The following is a 17,735-nucleotide window of genomic DNA, read 5'->3' as shown; positions in this document are numbered from 1 at the left end:
AAATGTAAAAGCTCAGAGCTCTCCTAGGATCCAACTGATGGAGTCGCTCCTCATCCTTAACAGGATGAGTAGGAGGGTAGAAAGATGGAAGAACCACCTTTTGACTAAAATGATATTCAGATACTACCTTAGGTAGAAAAGAGGGACATACCCGCAGTACAACCCTATCCTTATGAAACACAGTAAAGGGTGGCTTAGATGAAAGTGCCTGCAATTCACTCACTCTGCGAGCATAAGTAACCGCAACCAATAACACAGTCTTGAAGGACAGTAATCTCAAAGGACAAGAGTGCAAAGGTTCAAACGGAGCACCCATGAGAAATTTCAAAACCAAATTCAAATCCCAAACCGGCACCTGAAAAGGAGACGGCGGGCAGACATTAGTCAGTCCTTTAAGAAACTGAGAAATTAAAGGAATCTTAAAGTAAGACCATTCTTCAGACGAGCGCTTAAAGATGGACTGCGCCATCCGGTAACCCTTAATGGTACTCACTTGAAGGCCCCTGTGGGCCAAAGAAAGTAAGAAAGACAAAACCATAGTAATGGAGCACTGAAAAGGATCAACATTGTGACCTCTGCACCAGTTGCAGAACTTACGGCAACGGTACAGGGATTTTGTTACAGGCCGCCTGGCTGAAAGCAACACCTCCATCACGTCATTCAGGAGGTCCCAATCCTTATACCTCAACCTGTCAGATACCAAGCGTGAAGGTTGAGAGTCTTGACCTCTGGATGGAGTACCTGACAGGGGGGGGGGGAGAGAAAGAGAGAAAGAGAGAAAGAGAGAAAGAGAGAAAGAGAGAAAGAGAGAAAGAGAGAAGAGAGAGAGAGAGAGAGAGAGAGAGAGAGAGAGAGAGAGAGAGAGAGAGAGAGAGAGAGAGAGAGAGAGATCTCTCGGTAGGGCAGACGGCGTGGAGAGCAGATGGCCATTTCTAGAAGGTCCAGGTAACACGCTCTCCTGGCCCAATCCGGAGCAATGAGGATCATGTGGGAACCAAATCTCCGAAAGCTCCACAACACTTGAGGAATGACAGGGACTGGAAAAACACGTACAGCAGTGGGAATGACCAATCCACCACGAACGTGTCTCCTAAGGCTCCTCTTGGAGGAAATTCCCTTGAGCAGAATCTCTCACACTTCCGATTGACACTGGTGGCAAAGAGATCCACTTGCGGGGTTCCTCAAAGGGCGAAGATCTCCTGAAGGACTTCCTGAGCCAACTCACCCTCGTGTGAGATCGTGCTCTGCCTGCTCAGAGCGTCCACCGCCGCCTTGTCGTCCCCAGCCAGATGAACTGCTGAGATCGAAATTTCCTGCTGGATGGCCCAGAACCAGAGCTGCATTGCCTCTCTGCACAACGGGAGTGACCCTACCCCCCCCTTTTCTGTTGAGGTAATGCATGGCCACTGTGTTGTCCGTCATGATCAGGACACACTTCACCCGTACAGAGGGCAGAAAAGCCTTCAGGGCTAGCCTGATGGCCCTCAGCTCTAACAGAATGATGTGGAGTTTGGACTCCGACGGAGACCAACGACCACTGGCGGTCAAGTCGTTGGCATGAGCGCCCCATCCTGTGAGGTAAGCGTCCGTCACTAGAGTCTCCTCTGGCCACGGTTGCCAAAACGGCTCCCCCCCTCATCAGATTCCCTTTGTTGGCCCACCACAGAAGATCCTGGAAGAACGAGAGTGAAATCTGAACAGGATCCGTCATCTTGCCTGACAACTGCGACCACTGCATCTTGAGGACCGATTGCAGGGATCTCATGCGCAGCCTAGCCTCTGGCACCAGAAAAATGCAGGATGCCATGAGGCCGAGCAACCTTAAGAATTCTAAAGTCGGGAGACTCTGGGCATGTTGAAACTTGTCCACCATCTGCACAATGGCATGAGCCCTTACCTTGGGAGGTGAACACTTCCACAAGGACGTGTCTAGAACAGCCCCCATGTACTGGAGCTGTTGGGAAGGTGTCAGAGGCGACTTCTTGAAATTCAGGGAGAAGCCCAGCCTGCGGAGGGTGCGACAGGTGAGACCGAGGTGATCCAACGCTTCTTCGGGAGTGCGCGCCCGGATCAGCCAGTCGTCCACGTAGGGGTAGACGGGAATTCCCCCTCGCCTGAGGTACACTGCCACCACCACCATTAGCTTGGTGAAGACCCTCGGGCGGAGGTCAATACGAATGGCAGGACCCGAAACTGAAAGTGCGAGTCGCCAGCCGCAAACCTCATGTACTTTCTGTGCTTGGGATGAATCGCACATGAAAGTAAGCATCCTGTAGGTCTAGAGACACCAACCTGAAGTTGAAGGGCCTGGAGGACTTGAGAAAGAGTGACCATCTTGAACTTGTCCTTCATGAGAAGTTTGTCCATGATGGGTCTCAATCCCCAGTCTTTCTTTGGAATCAAAAAATAAGGGGAATACCATCCCTTGTTCCTCTCCGCTACAGGCACCAGTTCTATAGCGCCTTTCTCCAGTAGGGTTAGCATTTCCTGCGCAAGCAGCAGATCCGGAAGCTTCAAAGTGAGTTTCTCCGGTGGATTGTCGTGAGGCCGCTGAAGGAAGGGAAGGCAGTAGCGGTGAGCTATGGTATCCAGAACCCACGCATCTGAAGTAATGGCTTGCCATTCTTCGAGATGCTGAGACAGTCTGCCCCCAACCGATGAACCATGGGACATGGCCTCATGACTGTTTGGAAGCGGCTGCGGCAGTGCCTGAAGGCAAAGAGGCAGCTGCCTGAGCAGCTTTTGCGCCACATTTCCCTGACCACCACGGGTACTTTTACACTGTCCCATTTGACTGGCGGCCCCTCTCGTTCTACCAAAGGAGGAGTAGAAACTAAAAGAACCTCCCCTCCATTGCTGTCCCCTAGGACGAAAAGGCGGAGGTTGACACACAGCTGCGCTTAAAGATTTAGCCGCAGCTTTCTAGGTCTGCAACCTCTCAAGGCTCTCGTCAGCCTTGCTGCCAAACAAATGTGCGCCATCAAAGGGCATGTTTAGAAGACAGGCCTGCACATCCGGAGCAAAACCCGACTTCCGCAACCACGCAAATCTGCTTTTAGCGGTGCTCGCAGCCATGGAACGGCTAACACTGTCGGCCGTATCGAAACCCGACTGAAGGGCGTGGGGTGAGTAGATAAAAAGCTGGGGTCGGTAGCGGAAGGGCAGCATTTCTTTGTCAAGGATTTATTAACAGCCGAGAGAAATTCCGGGGACTGCCAAGCAGCTGCCACCCTTTTCTGCAAGGTGAGATGAAATGGCCAAACAGGGTCAGAGGACGGACCTTGATTTAAAATGTCCGTTAGATCATCCTACAAAAAGTCTTCAGGAGGACTGGACCAGCCCAGATACTCCAAGACCCTTGCCATGAGCATCCTGTATGAAGACTCTGCATGAGCCCCAGGCTCAGGCCTACTAAATTCCACTTCCGGAGAAGTGTCCAACCCACTGGCATCATGGAGGGTCTGCCTCAACTCCTCCAACTGACTGTCTCCATAACAACTGGAGCCTCATCAAGTTCACCATGGTCCTCAAACTCAGACTTTTCTTCCTCTTCATAAATGTCATCCAGAGGGGGCTGAAACCCAGGCCTGGTGACAGAAGAGGGCCTGGAGGCCAAAACTGGCCGCACAGACTTCCCAGTAGCCTTCCTTCGAGTATCCACAAGATCTGGGTACGCCAAAGGCAAATTTCGAGAATAAATCCTCAAAGGCTTTGAAGCCGAGAGCATCGACAACCTCGATGTCCGGAGCGCCGAAGGCTTCGGCATGGATGTCGACACAGGTGCCGACGGCCCCAGCCCTCAATAGGATGCTGCAATCTCGCTGGAGACGAGGACCGAGACATAGAAGCACGTCTCTTACGACTTTTCGAATCCTTGTCCGTACCCGAGCCCGAAGGCGTGCGAGCCACAGTACGAGACCGATCATGGCCGGCTTCGTTAGAAGGCGCGACCGGACCCGTGCCCTGCGATAGAAAAATCACTAACATTTGTCCTTTAAACGCAGCCCATTCCTCCTCGTCGAGGACTTCGGCGGGCACGCTACCTTCCTCGAGGCACCATCCTCCGAGGAGGACGGGGAAGGTGACCAGTGACGGTGCTTCCTAGAGTGGCGGGATGAGGAAGAAGAGTGGCGGGAACCACTCCAGGACCGAGATCCCCAGAACTCCTTCCGACGCGGAGGGTGGTCCCTCGAGTCATCAGTGGAAACCCCATTGGACTTAGATTTGGATGTTCGGGACTTAACAGGCCCCTACTTACCTGGAGCTACCCCTTCTGCTCCCCAAAGGCCTTGGTAGTCGGCGACTGGCATTTCGAGCAGTTGTTGCGTCGTGCGACTCGCTCAGGCACCACAAACAAATGTGGTGCGGGTCGGCTAGCGACATTTTCGACTTGCAGTCCCGGCAGGTCTTGAAGCCAGACCGCATAGTCAGAGGGGTCGAAGAGAAAGACATTGTAACGATGAACACATGAGGTGCCCCGAGTTTCACGAAGCAACATGGTCGCAGGAAAAACAGAACTGCGGCTACGGGTTCCGTGCGTCCTATTTATAACATCCGGTGACGTCGCCCTCGACAGAGGCCTTCGAGGGACATCGACCATCGACGCAGGACGCCCTCTGCTAAAAAAGTTTCCAAAGTGCACAGCTGTGGACATTACATGTCAAAGATGTGGAATAGTTGAAGGACACAATCCATTCAAAAAAGAGAGCACTGCAAGATACCTCTTAACTGTACCAACCTTGAGCCCCAGATTGGCCAAGTGTAATGAGAATGATAACACCATAGGTGTACTGCATGTAAAAGGATCCTCATTCTTAACCCTGCACCAGCTGCAGAATTTGTTCCAATGGCAGCGGTACAAGGATTTTGTTGCTGGCCGAAAGCAAAATTTCCATTACGTCCTCCGGGAAGTCCTAATCCTTATATCTCAACCTCTCAGAAACCATGCGTGAAGGTTGAGTGTCTTGACCTCTGGTTGGAGAATCCGAAGGCCTGCTCTTTGTGGAAGACATATTGGATGGTAGATGGACATGTCCAGAAGGTCCGGGTACCACGTTCTCCTGGCCCAATCCAGACCATTAGGACCATGAATTTCCTGAACCTCCTGATGACTTGAGGAATGACAGGGACTGGAGGAAACATGTACAGGAGTGGGAAACTCCCAGTACACTATGAACGCGTCCCCTAGAGCGTCTCTTAAGGGAAATTCCCTTGAGCAGTACTGCTCGCACTTCCGGTTAACACCGGTCGTGAACAGATCCACTTGAGGGGTTCCCCAAAGGGTGAAGGACTTCCTGAGCTAGTTCCCACTCGTGGGAGACTGTGCTCTGCTGCTCAGAACGTCCGCCACCGTATACTCCACTCTGGCTAGGTGAACTGCCGATAAGGGCATTCCTTCTTGAACTGCCCAGTACAAGAGCTGCATTGCCTCTCTGCACAGTGGTAGTGACCCTACACCTGCACTCTTGTTGAGGTAGTAAATGGCCACTGTGTTGTCCATCGTTATCAGGACATTCTTTCTCCGCACAAAGGGCAGAAAGGTCTTCAGCGCTAGTCTGATTGCCCTCAGCTCCAAAAGGTTGATATGTAATTTGGACTCCGATGGATACCAACAACCGCTGATTGTCAAATCGTTGATATGTGCCCCCCCACCCTGTGAGTGAGGCATCCGTTACTCCCTTTATCTCTGGCCATGGCTGCCAAAAAGGTTCTCCCTTCAGAATGTTGTCCTCGCGGGCCCACCACAGGAGATCCGGTGCAACCCTGCTTGGAACCTGAAGGAGATCTGACATCCTGCCTGAGAATTGAGACCATTGCGTCCCGAGAGCCCACTGGATAGATCTAATTCTCAGGCACACTTCTGGCACCAGAAAAAAGCAGGCTGCCATGAGGCTGAGCAACCTCAAAGTCGAAGGCCGGGTGACGCTGGGCACTTTGGAATTTGGTGACCATCTGCAGAATGTCTTGAGCCCTCAGTACTGGTGGCAAGTCTTTTACCAGGGACGCATCTAGGACTGCTCACATGAATTGGAGCCTTTGAGATGCTATCACGTGGGACTTCTTGAAGTTGAGGGAGAAGCCAAAAATGTGGAGAGAATGACAGGTCTAGCTGAGATGTTCCAGAGCTTGTTCGGGGGAACTGGCCCTGATCAGCCAATCGTCCAGGAAGCGCTAGACATGAATCCCCCCTGTCACGAGACTCGCTGCCACCAACACCATCAACTTGGTGAAAACCCTCGGGCGGATGTCAGCCCAAATGGCAGAACTCGAAACTGATCATGAGAACCGCCAAGGGCGAACCTCAGGTACTGTCTGTGCTTGTGATGAATTGGCACATGAAAGTATGCATCCTGAAGGTCCAATGATACCATCCAGTCCTGAAGCTGGAGGGGCATGAAGGATCTGAGAAAGGGTAATACTCTTGAACTTGTCCATCCTGAGCAATTTGTTTAAGTCTCTTAAGCCCAAAATGGGTCTCAATCCTCCATACTTCTTGGGAATTAGGAAATATGGAGAGTACCAAACCTTGTTCCTCTCCGCTACAGGTACTGGTTCTATAGCACCTTTCTCTAGCAGGGTCAAGATTTCCTGCATAAGGAGTGGATCTGGAACTTTGAAAGAGCTGTTCCCTGGGGATGACTGAGGCTTTTTAGGAAAGGGAAGGCAGTAACCCTGGGCAACTGTTTTCAACGCCCATGCATCTGAAGTAATGCCTCGCCATTCTTTCAGATGAAGTGAGAGTCTGCCTCCCACCGGGTTTTATGAACTAAGGCCTCAGAGAGGTTTTGAGGCAGCTGGAGCAGTGGCTGATGCTAAATTAGCCAATGCCTGGGCGTTCTTAGTACCTCTTCCCATACACCACGGGGGAATCTTTTTTTACCTCTTTGATTGGACAGTCCTTTCCCCCTTCCAACTGAGGAGTAAAAGCAACCCTCCAAGGTGTGCTGGTGGGGCAGTTTTGTGGCTGTCTAATAGCAGCACCAAGGGATTTTGTTGATGGTTTGGAGGTCTGCAGTTTCTACAGGCTTTTGTCAGACATGCTCCCAAATAAATGTGTGCCATTAAAGAGCATGTTAAAAAGTCTGGATTGCACATCTGGAGCAAAACCGGACTTTAACCAGGCAAATCTGCACATTACTGTACCAGCCGCCATTACCTGCTGAAAACGTCGGCAGTGTCTAGAACTGTCTGGAGGGATTTGCACATTGTGTCCTTCACATCCTTGACTAGATTTAAAAATCTGACTCTTTCGTCCCCTTTCAGGAATATACTCAGCTGCCATTGCTATACATTCCCAAATAGTTTAAGTAACCTGGCCAACGTGCACGTAGCATTAACTGACCTTAAGGCCATACTCCCTGCAGAGAAACCTTTCTTGGCCAAAGCGTTGTAACGCATGTCATCTCTGTCTGGGGAAATAGTCGGGTATGCCATTTTGTTTTGAGGTGGATGTGGCAGCATGTACCACCAAACTTTCAGGAGTGCAATGCCTCATCAGATAACTGAGGTTACTACTGGACGTCCTGCATTTGGATGTTCGTTTTTTATTTACTGCCGGAATTCATTCCGGCATCTCCCAATTTGTATTTACTCGCCTTTGCAGAGCCACATGAAAAGGAAGATTAGGATCCTTGTTAGGGAGAATTCTCATTCTATGGCTAATTTGGATCTACTTTCATTATTCAAACAGACCACCAACCCTTGAGATGGTTGATGCAAATGAAAGGGGAAAACCCAAAACTGCTAAGATGGTCAATCTGCCTCCAAGGGTTTGATTTTACCATTGAGCACAGGTCAGGATGTCACCACCAAAATGCTGATGGTCTGTCTAGGATGTTTATAACCGACTAGAGGTAAGACTCATCCAGGAGTGGATTAGATCCTCCTGTCCCTTAGTCGGGTGGGGGCCAGGGGGGCAGCGGGGGTGGAGGGGACAGTGTTAGGGAGAATTCTCATTCTATGGCTAATTTCCCTTACCTATAGAGTCCCCCAGCAGCTTTGCTGGATTTGAAGGGTTTGTTTTTTTCTCCTGCTAAGAGCGAGACTCTTTTTCCCACTCTTAGACATTTTTGCTATGTGTGTTCTAGGCTATTTTTGTGTTTAATGTATATGGGGTTTTTCTCACCTCCATAGGAACCATCTTTATTCAAATGTGTTACACAGCACCCTCTGTGCAGTGACACAGGGGTGTCATGGCGACCCCCAAACATAGACTCCATACCCTGGGACTGACTACTGTCTCCCAGGGCATGTAAAGTCCCCATTGACTTTACTAGTCCATTTTTATGAACTAAACCAGTACAACCCATCTTACTATGGAGGTACTGGAAAGGGTTAATAGTTTTTCCCTTATGTTCATTTTCGAGAGGGTACCATACAGTCCCTCTCTCAAAAGTTTCTGGCTGGTGGCAGTGGTTACTACTGTAAATATTTGACTGCGAATATTTTCCTATGGGATTTTCCCATTGTTCGAGGCTACCACAATTTCTGACAGTCTTTAACATACCGCCGGTGTATTTTAATATTAACTTTACTCTGGTAGGTTTTATTTGCCAGAACTTTAATATAACTTCTTTCTCGTGTCTTTCTCTAAATTCCTAACCCAGGTCGGGGATCCTTTGTTCGTCCTTTTGGCGGGCTTCTGCCAAGAAGCCCTCCTTTCGGCACCACTGAGTCTGGGGTGGGTCCATTGTGTGGGAGGGGGAGTCGGACCCCTGGACAGGGTTAGCTCAGCAACCCATGTCGCACTCTATCCTGATAGGCTGGAGGGTTTCCCGCCAAGATGACCACTCCACTGTGTGAGTGACAGCTAGGCTGTATGAATGGGGATCTTTTTGCATAAAAGCAGGGTCCTGAGGACTGGAAGAGCAAGATGTCGCCACTGGAACTATGCCGCCGAAGAGGAGAGACGCCAAAGACATCTGCAACGACTGAACCACCGGTGAAGCCCTGCTGCAGTGTCTCACCACTTTTTTCCACACAACGAGAGAATATCTTCATCTGAAAAAGCCTTCTTCCCTTGAGCTGGTGGGGCCAACCAGTTTGCTAATCGCATTCCCGGAACTGCCTTGGTCGAATCGCCAGTGCCCTGTACTCGGAGGCCGGATAGCCAGGCACCATTCCACCCGGACCGCGATTTAAAGGAGCGTACCTTTTATTTGTCGGGCAGCATCGCGGCTGGTTTCATCCCTGGGTAGTGCAGTAACTCGAACCTTCCTCCACGATGAGAGCCTCCCTTCCTCTGCTGGATCCCCTGACTGCAGGAACTACCAGGAACAACCGCCACCGCAGGAGCCACTTCTTCATTTTAAAAGGTACATTGTTCCGCCTGGCCGCCCTTTCGGCGTGGAAGAGCTAAAGGTGTTTTAAAGCCTTTACCTACCTGTTGGGTTGGCCGCCCCCCTCTCTTAACATTGTCTTTCACCTTCTGCATCCACCTTTTCAAAATCGTTAACCAAAGACTTGACTGCAGCTACAAGAACATTTTGCTCCTGGGCCCTTGCCCTGTACCACTAACTCTGGCACAGGCCTACTGACTCTGGCTAAATCTGTTAGAACTGCCTTCTCTAGATTGCTTCTCAACTAGAACTGTGTTGGTGCACCTACTTCTTATAACCACCCTTTCCCTCCCCACTTTTAAACCTTGTGAAGTGCCATTTTGCTCAGTTTTCATTTAAGTATTTTATATACTGATGTACTGCCTTGCTTAAACTGGTTCACAAATTTATGGGAAGTGTTGCTAGGGTGTCTTAGAAGATATTTCTGGACAACTTGTTTTTCCCCTCCCTTTTGAGAAATTGCTAGAGTGCCATTTGTGTTTGGTTTTCACTGTGCCATTTTGCTCAGTTTTCACTCTTGCTCAAATTTGTCTACAATTTAACTAGGGAGTTGTGTATACTTTCATTGACCGAATTTAACTTGCTTAAGAACTGTGATAGATGTGTTTAACTAGAAGTGTATAAAATAAATATATATATATTCTTTTTACCACAAAGCTTTGGTCAGTGTTTCCTTGTTCCATAGTACTGAAGGCCTATTGGGTAAACGCTGAATACTGCTCATCTCCCTCTTGCGATAAGTCTGACTGCTCAGCCACAGCTACCAACTAAATCTCTGTGGTACAGACTGATACCAAAGGGGATTTATTGCTCTGACCTGTAGTCCTAATCTTTTGTAGAGTTCCGTAAGGCAACTGCACAAAATTCTGCCTAACAATCCTCCTGGGGTCCTTTATCTACGATAGCTGTAAGATCATCCTGCTCAAATATTGGTGCGGGTCTTTTCCACTCCATGTATTCCACCACTCTGGACATTAAATGTCTGTAAGACCCTTCTGCATGGTCAGTAGGATCAGGTCTCCCAAATTCTAATTCTGGGGACGTATCTAGTCCACTTGCATTTTGCAGGGACTGCTGTACATTTTTCATCCTCGATTCCTCTGAGATCAAGGGTTCAGGGACCCCAGGTCTTTTGTAGGCCAAATGGACATGACTCATAAGAGGAATGTTCTGCTTTCTCATAAATAGAAGAAAGTGATTAAAAGAAATCCCTTCTTGGTAGCAGCGTATATAATTTCTCTGTAATCTTCGATGGCGGCACCAAAATTTGACGCCGTCAAGGGCTTCGATGCTATCGTCATAGAGGACTTTTTGGGGTCCGACGAGGAGTCTTTCGGCACTGATGGAGGCGATTACTTCTTCCTCAAAGAATATTTGTCTCGACTCGAGGGATCCTTCGACCGCTCTCGAGGAGATTTTTCCTTGCCTCCCGAGCCCGAAGGCGCACATTTTTTGCCTTAATCATCTTTCTTGTCAAGTTTTTCGATCTGGGCATGGCTTTCATAAGTCTTCAAGGCCACATTCTCGAATATTCATTTTTACTCTGAAATTCTCCCACTTAGCCAGGGAGGCTGATTTCATCGGGCATTTAACTCTTTCTAGGGAGGAACGGACGCCTATGAAGACGCCGACCTATGGTACCTTTTCTTCGAATGCCGTGAAGATGACGAGTGGTGAGAACCACTGTGTGATCTTGAACTTTTTGTCTTCTTTCGACGAGGAGGAATATTTCTCGACTCGTCTGAAGACTGTCTTTTCGATGGAGTCGTCAATGGGGATTTAGACCTATCTGCCACTAGTTTTCCTCTTCGCTCTTTCAGGGCTTTCGCTGTCATCGATAGGCAGGCTTTACAGTCAAAGGTAGCGTGAGAGGAACCAAGGCACCACAGATACACTCGATGGGAGTTTGTAAGGGACATTTTCGCCCCCCAATCCGGTTCCATGTGTTAAAATCGCGGCAATAATGGCTGTGGACACAAAATATTGTGGCAAAAAGGCTGTGGTTTTGCCACCGCAATCCATGTAAAGGATGCGGTGGGACACCCCCACAACCCCAGGACCCATTATACCATTTCAGAGGAGCGGGGGACACCCCCGCGATCCCTGCTCCCCTTAAATGGTGTTTTTTGTACAGGCGACATTTTTGCCGCGATTTTTATCACTGCATACCCACAGTCCTGGCACTTCTTAAACCCCAATCTCTGAGTTGAAGACGCTGCCATTCTAATGATTTTTATTGAAAGATTCTTGTAGGGAACCGAAGCGCACCGTATCCGAAGCGATGGCTTGCACAGAAAAACTGAACTGAAGCCAACGGTCGCTTCACACGCTTTCTACCATTGATGACATTGACATGGACATTGAGACGGAGGCCTCTGAGGGACATAGAGTCGACAGGCATCGACGCACAGTGCCCGCTGCTTGAAAAAATCTCCAAAGCAGCTGAATCTGGATATGGAAATATCATAAGATGAGGAATATGTGGGAGGACACACTCCATTCGAAATATACTTTGATCATGCATACATTTACATTTAAGAACATTTTTCATAAAAAAATAAATACGAGATGACAAGTTGTTGCAGTCTCCTTAGGCAGGGCTCTGTGGAAATCCTTTGCTAGTGAGTGGGTCGTTGTTTCATCATCCATTCTATCACACATTGTCATGGCATCAGAAAAAGATCTTGTGCCGGCTGCCACAAATAATGGTCACCTTTCCTCAGGATCAAGTGCACAGGACAAATTAAGATAACAATGAATTCAATTTCCTGTTATGTGATGACAATAAATACATTTCTCAGAGATTCCATGTTAGGGATATGTATCATTGTTATTCTTCATCCCCTCTCCTATTGAGACGCATAGCACTTTTTGCTGGACCTCTGGACCCTTTTCTTTAAATCCTGAATGAGTGGAGCCTTTTTCACCACATTCATTCTTATGTGCTCTGTCTTTTGGAACTCTGTTTTCTGTGTTTTATCTTTACTATGGAGTCTACTTTCCTCCATATGTCTTTTAAGTCATCTGTATTTAACTATTGCAGCACACAGCTCCTTGTGGGCAGTGTTGCTGGGAACCCTTTGGGTTCTCCTTTGCGATTCTTGCTTTATCCTCGAGTAACTACAGTTCTTAAGGATACAGGGATACTTTATATCCCTCCTAAAACATTATAGTCGGAGAGTTTGGCACACGCCACCTTATGTGGAGTGCCAAGGGGATGCCTAGTATCCCCTTTCTCTCTGCTCCAGTGACTTTTTAGTCACAGACATCCTTCTAGTTATGGCTGGTGGCAGTGGACATGTTCTACCGATAATTGTACTCCTTTTTTTACCGCAGACTGTATTCACATTCCTGGTTGTGCACAATAGGTGCACCTAAGTACTAACTTGGGGGCTTCTTTCTTTTTTTGCCATTTCTAGCGTCGTCGTCCTTTGTAAGTCCTTCTACCATTCTGGGAGGGGGAGGTCTGTGTGTGTATTTTGCCTTTGGCGGGAACCGGGAAACCTAGGCTCAAGTATATCTGGGCAATCAGGAAGTGGGGGGAGGAGTGTTTCACTCCCCTGCTCTTTGTTTGCCTGAATGCCTTAATAGAACCATCTGCCCCTGGGGGTCTGGCTGTCCCGATTGGGCAGCCAACTGCCACTTTCTATAAACTGCTCAGAGAGGTCGCAAAAGGTGCGTGTGTGCTGAACTTGAATAAAAGGTGAGGTTCCTGAGGTGAAAGTCAACCACTGGAAACTCAAGTAACCAAAGAAGAAGACAACCAGAGACGACTGCAGAACCTTTGCCACACCCTGAAGCGACCACTGCTGCCCTGACCCCGTTTTCCATGCGACAGAGGAACTCCTAAGAGGATGACTCCTTCCCTTTGGCTGGTGGGACCAACCAGTCCTGAGACAAACTACAATCCGAGTCATCTTCTGAGGTTCTGTTGCGTTACAGAGCTGCAAACCACGAATACCAGGAGACATCCAACTCAATAGTAGTGCATCGTCTTGCAAGGCCAAATCCATCCAAGTCTTTGCTGAGCTCCAGGTGAACCCTCAGAGACACAATATGACTCATCTGACTCATCCAAGTCCCCTCGTCAGAGTGCAGGACTCCAGAAATCGAAGAAGATTGACATGGCAAATCGTGTCCTTTTTTGGTCCTTTGTTGGTGCTGCAGAAAAGGCTTCAAAACAGCAGACTGACCAGACAAGCTGATAATCTGTGCCAGAGGTCCTCGCGGAGATCCAGTAGATTGTCCAGCCTTTCGTCACCAGACCAAGGAATCCATAGGTCGGGTCCACGCTGCCACATCAAGGAGAATCCAGCCACACACATTTCTTCAAACATAAGGTACTGTGGGGAGACAAGGTACTGCTTACCTTAAGTCACTCCAGGGCATTGGAGTGCATTTAGAGGTGTCCACTCTAACCTCTGACCCAAGCTGCTGTTTTGTCCCTTTTGTGAGTCCTTTAACAGGGTCTCCACCGTGGAGTTATTCTTCTAGTATCCTTACCTAGAGAATGAAAATATCCACAGGAACTTTTGCTATTCTGCTGCTTGCTAAGACTTTTAGCTAGGGTTGCAAATTTGGCTTTAAAATCCTTAGTATGCAAATAAACTGCCTCCAGAACCTTAGGCTCTGCTACTGTTTGACTAACCAACTGTTTTCCTTCCAAAAAGACTTTATGTGGTTTTGCTAACTAAATACAATACAATTACCGTATATCTTTGGGTGCACTTGAGTGTGCGTTTTTACCGATAATACAGTAGAACTATCAGTGTCAAAAGGTGTAACAATTGTAACCGCGAGCAACTACAAAGTAAGCAGTGGCTTTTGAAAAGTATCTACAAGTAATCTTATGTGTTTTGGTTTAATGTGCTAAGTATTTTAAAACATATCTTGTATAAATATAATACACAATTTATATTTTATATAAATGGATTGTGTTTCTCTTTCAATTGCATTACTAACTGGGTTCAGTGTACTTACCCACAGCTCACATCTTCCTCTTATGATAAGCTTGACTGCTCTGCCACTCTACTAAGGTGCCATTAGTACAGACTGATACTAAGAGTTGGCGACCTATGCACCATTGGGATAGTTTTTTGAAGTCTTGCCTCAAGTGAATCTTAGGAAAACTCCCCTAACACTCCAGCATCCCATATGTGTAATCTCCATGCCAAAGGAAGTATTCCTAGCATATACTTGATATATAGAGAACTTTATTGTTGGACGAAGGCTCCATTGAGCAGGTTAATTATTATGATTATACAGGGATGAGGCTGACGGCATCCTGTGGCTGGGGTATGCACTTGGGCAAAGCGAGAGTAACTCTGGCCAGGCACAGTGGTGCTCTTGCTAGGTTTACTTCTGAAATGGGTGAAGGTGCGGTCCGTGTCTTGCTTGAAGCCCACAAAGCCCAGAAGAGACAGGCCGCAATCTATGGGACAAAGCTATAGGGACATGAAAAAACAGGTGCTCTAGCAGTGGCAGAGAATAAATACCTAAAAGGTATCTTGGGTTTACCATCCTCTATGCCCAATGTACCACTGTGGTAAGAAACTGGTATGCATGGCATTGAGCACATTTGCCAATTTCATCAACTTTACTACTGGGTTCTGTTATGGCCAAGCGATTCTCGTATTAAATATAGAGAAGCCTTGGTGTATGTAATTAGCCAGGCACGGGGGTCATCCTTGGCATGGGTAGCACATGTCAAGAATTTGTTGGGTGCTCTGGGCCTGATTTCATTCTGGACTGATTCAAGTACGATATCCAGTTCTTCGAAGGCTGCAAATAAAGCTGCAGCGCTCAGTAAGGTTGAGCACAACAATGCATCAAAGGCTGCAGATTCAGGCGCTTTGTCAAGATACTGCAGTGTTAAGACAAATGTGGGGTGCAGGGATTACCTTGATCATGTAAGCCCTAAATATGAACGCTCCTTGTACATCAAGGTGTGTTTAGGGACCCTACCGATAGCATGTTTAAGACACAAATGGGACAAAAGAAATGTATGCAGCATGCCCCTTCTGTGGCAATTTTAATGAGAATATGGCTCATTTATTATTTCCTTGCACAGCTACATTGCCATTAAGGAAACGATTTTTAAAGCCACTGCTCTTGACCAGAGGTTGCAGAATATTAACCAAGGCTATGGCGACGTGTCTCAACTCTAGAGATTTGCCTGCTGAATATGCCACCTGCAAATATTTAGTGTGGGCATCGAGATTAATATCGAAGGTGGCCCGACAAGTTGTGAATGATACTTGGATTTTATTCCATAGAGATGAAGTTTAACATGTTTTATGTTTTTAGATCTGTATGTTTTACTCAATATTTGATGTTATGATGAACCTTTGCATTGTATTTTTTTTATATTGAATGCTACTGATTAGTCCTATGATGTATTGTGTGCTTTTATGACAATTCTGTCGAAAAGAAAATCAAATATAGAGATCTCCTAAAGTTAGGCTTCAGACATTCCTTTTCTTTGACCAACAGGTGCACAGTAATGCCGAGCTCTGTAACCGAAAGATAACCTGCTCTTGTTCTAACTCGTGGAAGGTATTTAACAGCTTTCGCAAATGAGTTCAGCACTTTTGGAGTGGCCCAAATCAAATCATGTTTGATTTCCTGGTACAAGCCGACACAAAGGTACATGTTTCCCACCTTCTTGGTCGCTCCACTATATTTCATCAGGACCACCCGAGCCTTTTCCACATGCTTTGATTGTTGGATCGATTTTCTATTTTTATGCAAAATCTCCTTCACCTGTGAGATCCCTCACCAGTACTTTTTTTTTTGTCTATGTTCCTGGGTGAGTGGGAATCTTTCCCCACTCACCCCTTCATTTACTCCGGCTAAGGAAGTCATTTTTGCATCTCTCCATACTACATTTTTGGAGTCATGATTTCCTCCAACTTTTGGGGCACCTGTAAATTACTTTTGCAGCACACAGCACTTTCTGTGCAGTATTGCTGGGGAGACCCTTTGGCATCCCTTTTTATTTGGTTTTATGCTCCTTGTAAGAACACATGTTCCAAAGGGTAGGGGGATACTTTGTATTCTTTCTACATTTTATGTAGTGAGATTAGCACACACCACCTTATGTGGAATGCTGAAGGGTTACACTGTATCCCCTTTCTCATTTCTCACTGCTAGAGTAACATTTCTGTGACAGTGACGAGCATACCTGAACAGCTGGTGGCAGTGGACGTGTTCTACCGGCTTTTGTGTATTGTTTACTCACAGACTGTGCTCACAGCTGTGGTAATGTACAGATGGGTCACCAATGAGCCAAAATGGTGACTTGTTTTTGTTCGCCTTTTCTTGGTTGCTTGTCCTTTCTTGGTCCTTCTGCTGTGCTGGGTGGGTGGGGGGCCTGATTTGACCGTTTCCTCTGCAGGTTTCTTTTGAGAAGCCCACCAAGGGGTCAGTGCGTCTGTAAGGACAGGAAGCAGGGAAGAATCACAAAATTCTGCTGGTCTTTGCCTTATAGCATGCCTGCCTGAAACCAATTCCAACTGGGGAGACTGGCTGTCCTGAAAGGACAGCCACCCCCCAAAGTCTGAATGTGGCATGAGTGCTGATTGGCTGGGTTTCTGGATAAGAGACTGTGTTCCTGGTGCACAGGGAGAGTCAACCATTGGAACTAAATCCGAGGAGGAAGAAGAGAAGACATCTGCAGCTACCACCAGCGACCCGAGATGCTTGCTGAGTGCCCGCTGCTGTGCTGACTCTTTCTTCCATGCAACAGTGCAGGTCTAAAGAGGATGACTCCTTCCTTTGGGCTGATGAGAACAATCAGCCTTGAGACTACCGACAATTTGAGTCATCACACAACGGCCTGCGACCTACCTCGGCTACAAACCACCGGGAGCTGCGACAATCGGCAGTGAATAGTCTTCCGTAGATCGAATCCTCCTGAAACTTTGGTGGACTCCTTCCCACCTCCAGAGGCAAGATTCCACTCCTTGAAGTGCACCCCCCCCGTTCCCCCACCAGTGTGCTGGACCAAGAAAGCGAGGAAAATCGACTGGGCCGTTCTTCATCTGGTGTCCTGAAAAGGGTGCTAGAATTACAGAGCAATGAGAATCCACAGAGAATACTTTGTTGGGAGCATTTCCACTCAACTGCTGCTGAAAAATCCCTTTCAGTTGCCTTTCTTTCCTCAGAAGACTAAGAATTTGGTGACAGGGTCCTGTAGCTGCTGCATCATGGGGGCATCTGCCTGCATCATCTTCTTCACTGCTGATGTACTGTGAGACTCGAGGTAATACGTTCTGACACTCCTGTGTTGCTAGGGTGGTAATTTGTGTGTTTGTGAGTTCACATATACACGGTCACACAGGCAATTCAGCGAGCCTTCTATGAAGTCCCTGAACCCTTTTTACCTACTAAAAGCTT

The sequence above is a fragment of the Ambystoma mexicanum genome, chromosome 1q, assembly GCF_040938575.1.
Source record: "Ambystoma mexicanum isolate Mex_15411 chromosome 1q, UKY_AmexF1_1, whole genome shotgun sequence".
Lineage (NCBI taxonomy): Eukaryota > Metazoa > Chordata > Amphibia > Caudata > Ambystomatidae > Ambystoma > Ambystoma mexicanum.
This window is presented reverse-complemented; position numbering follows the sequence as displayed.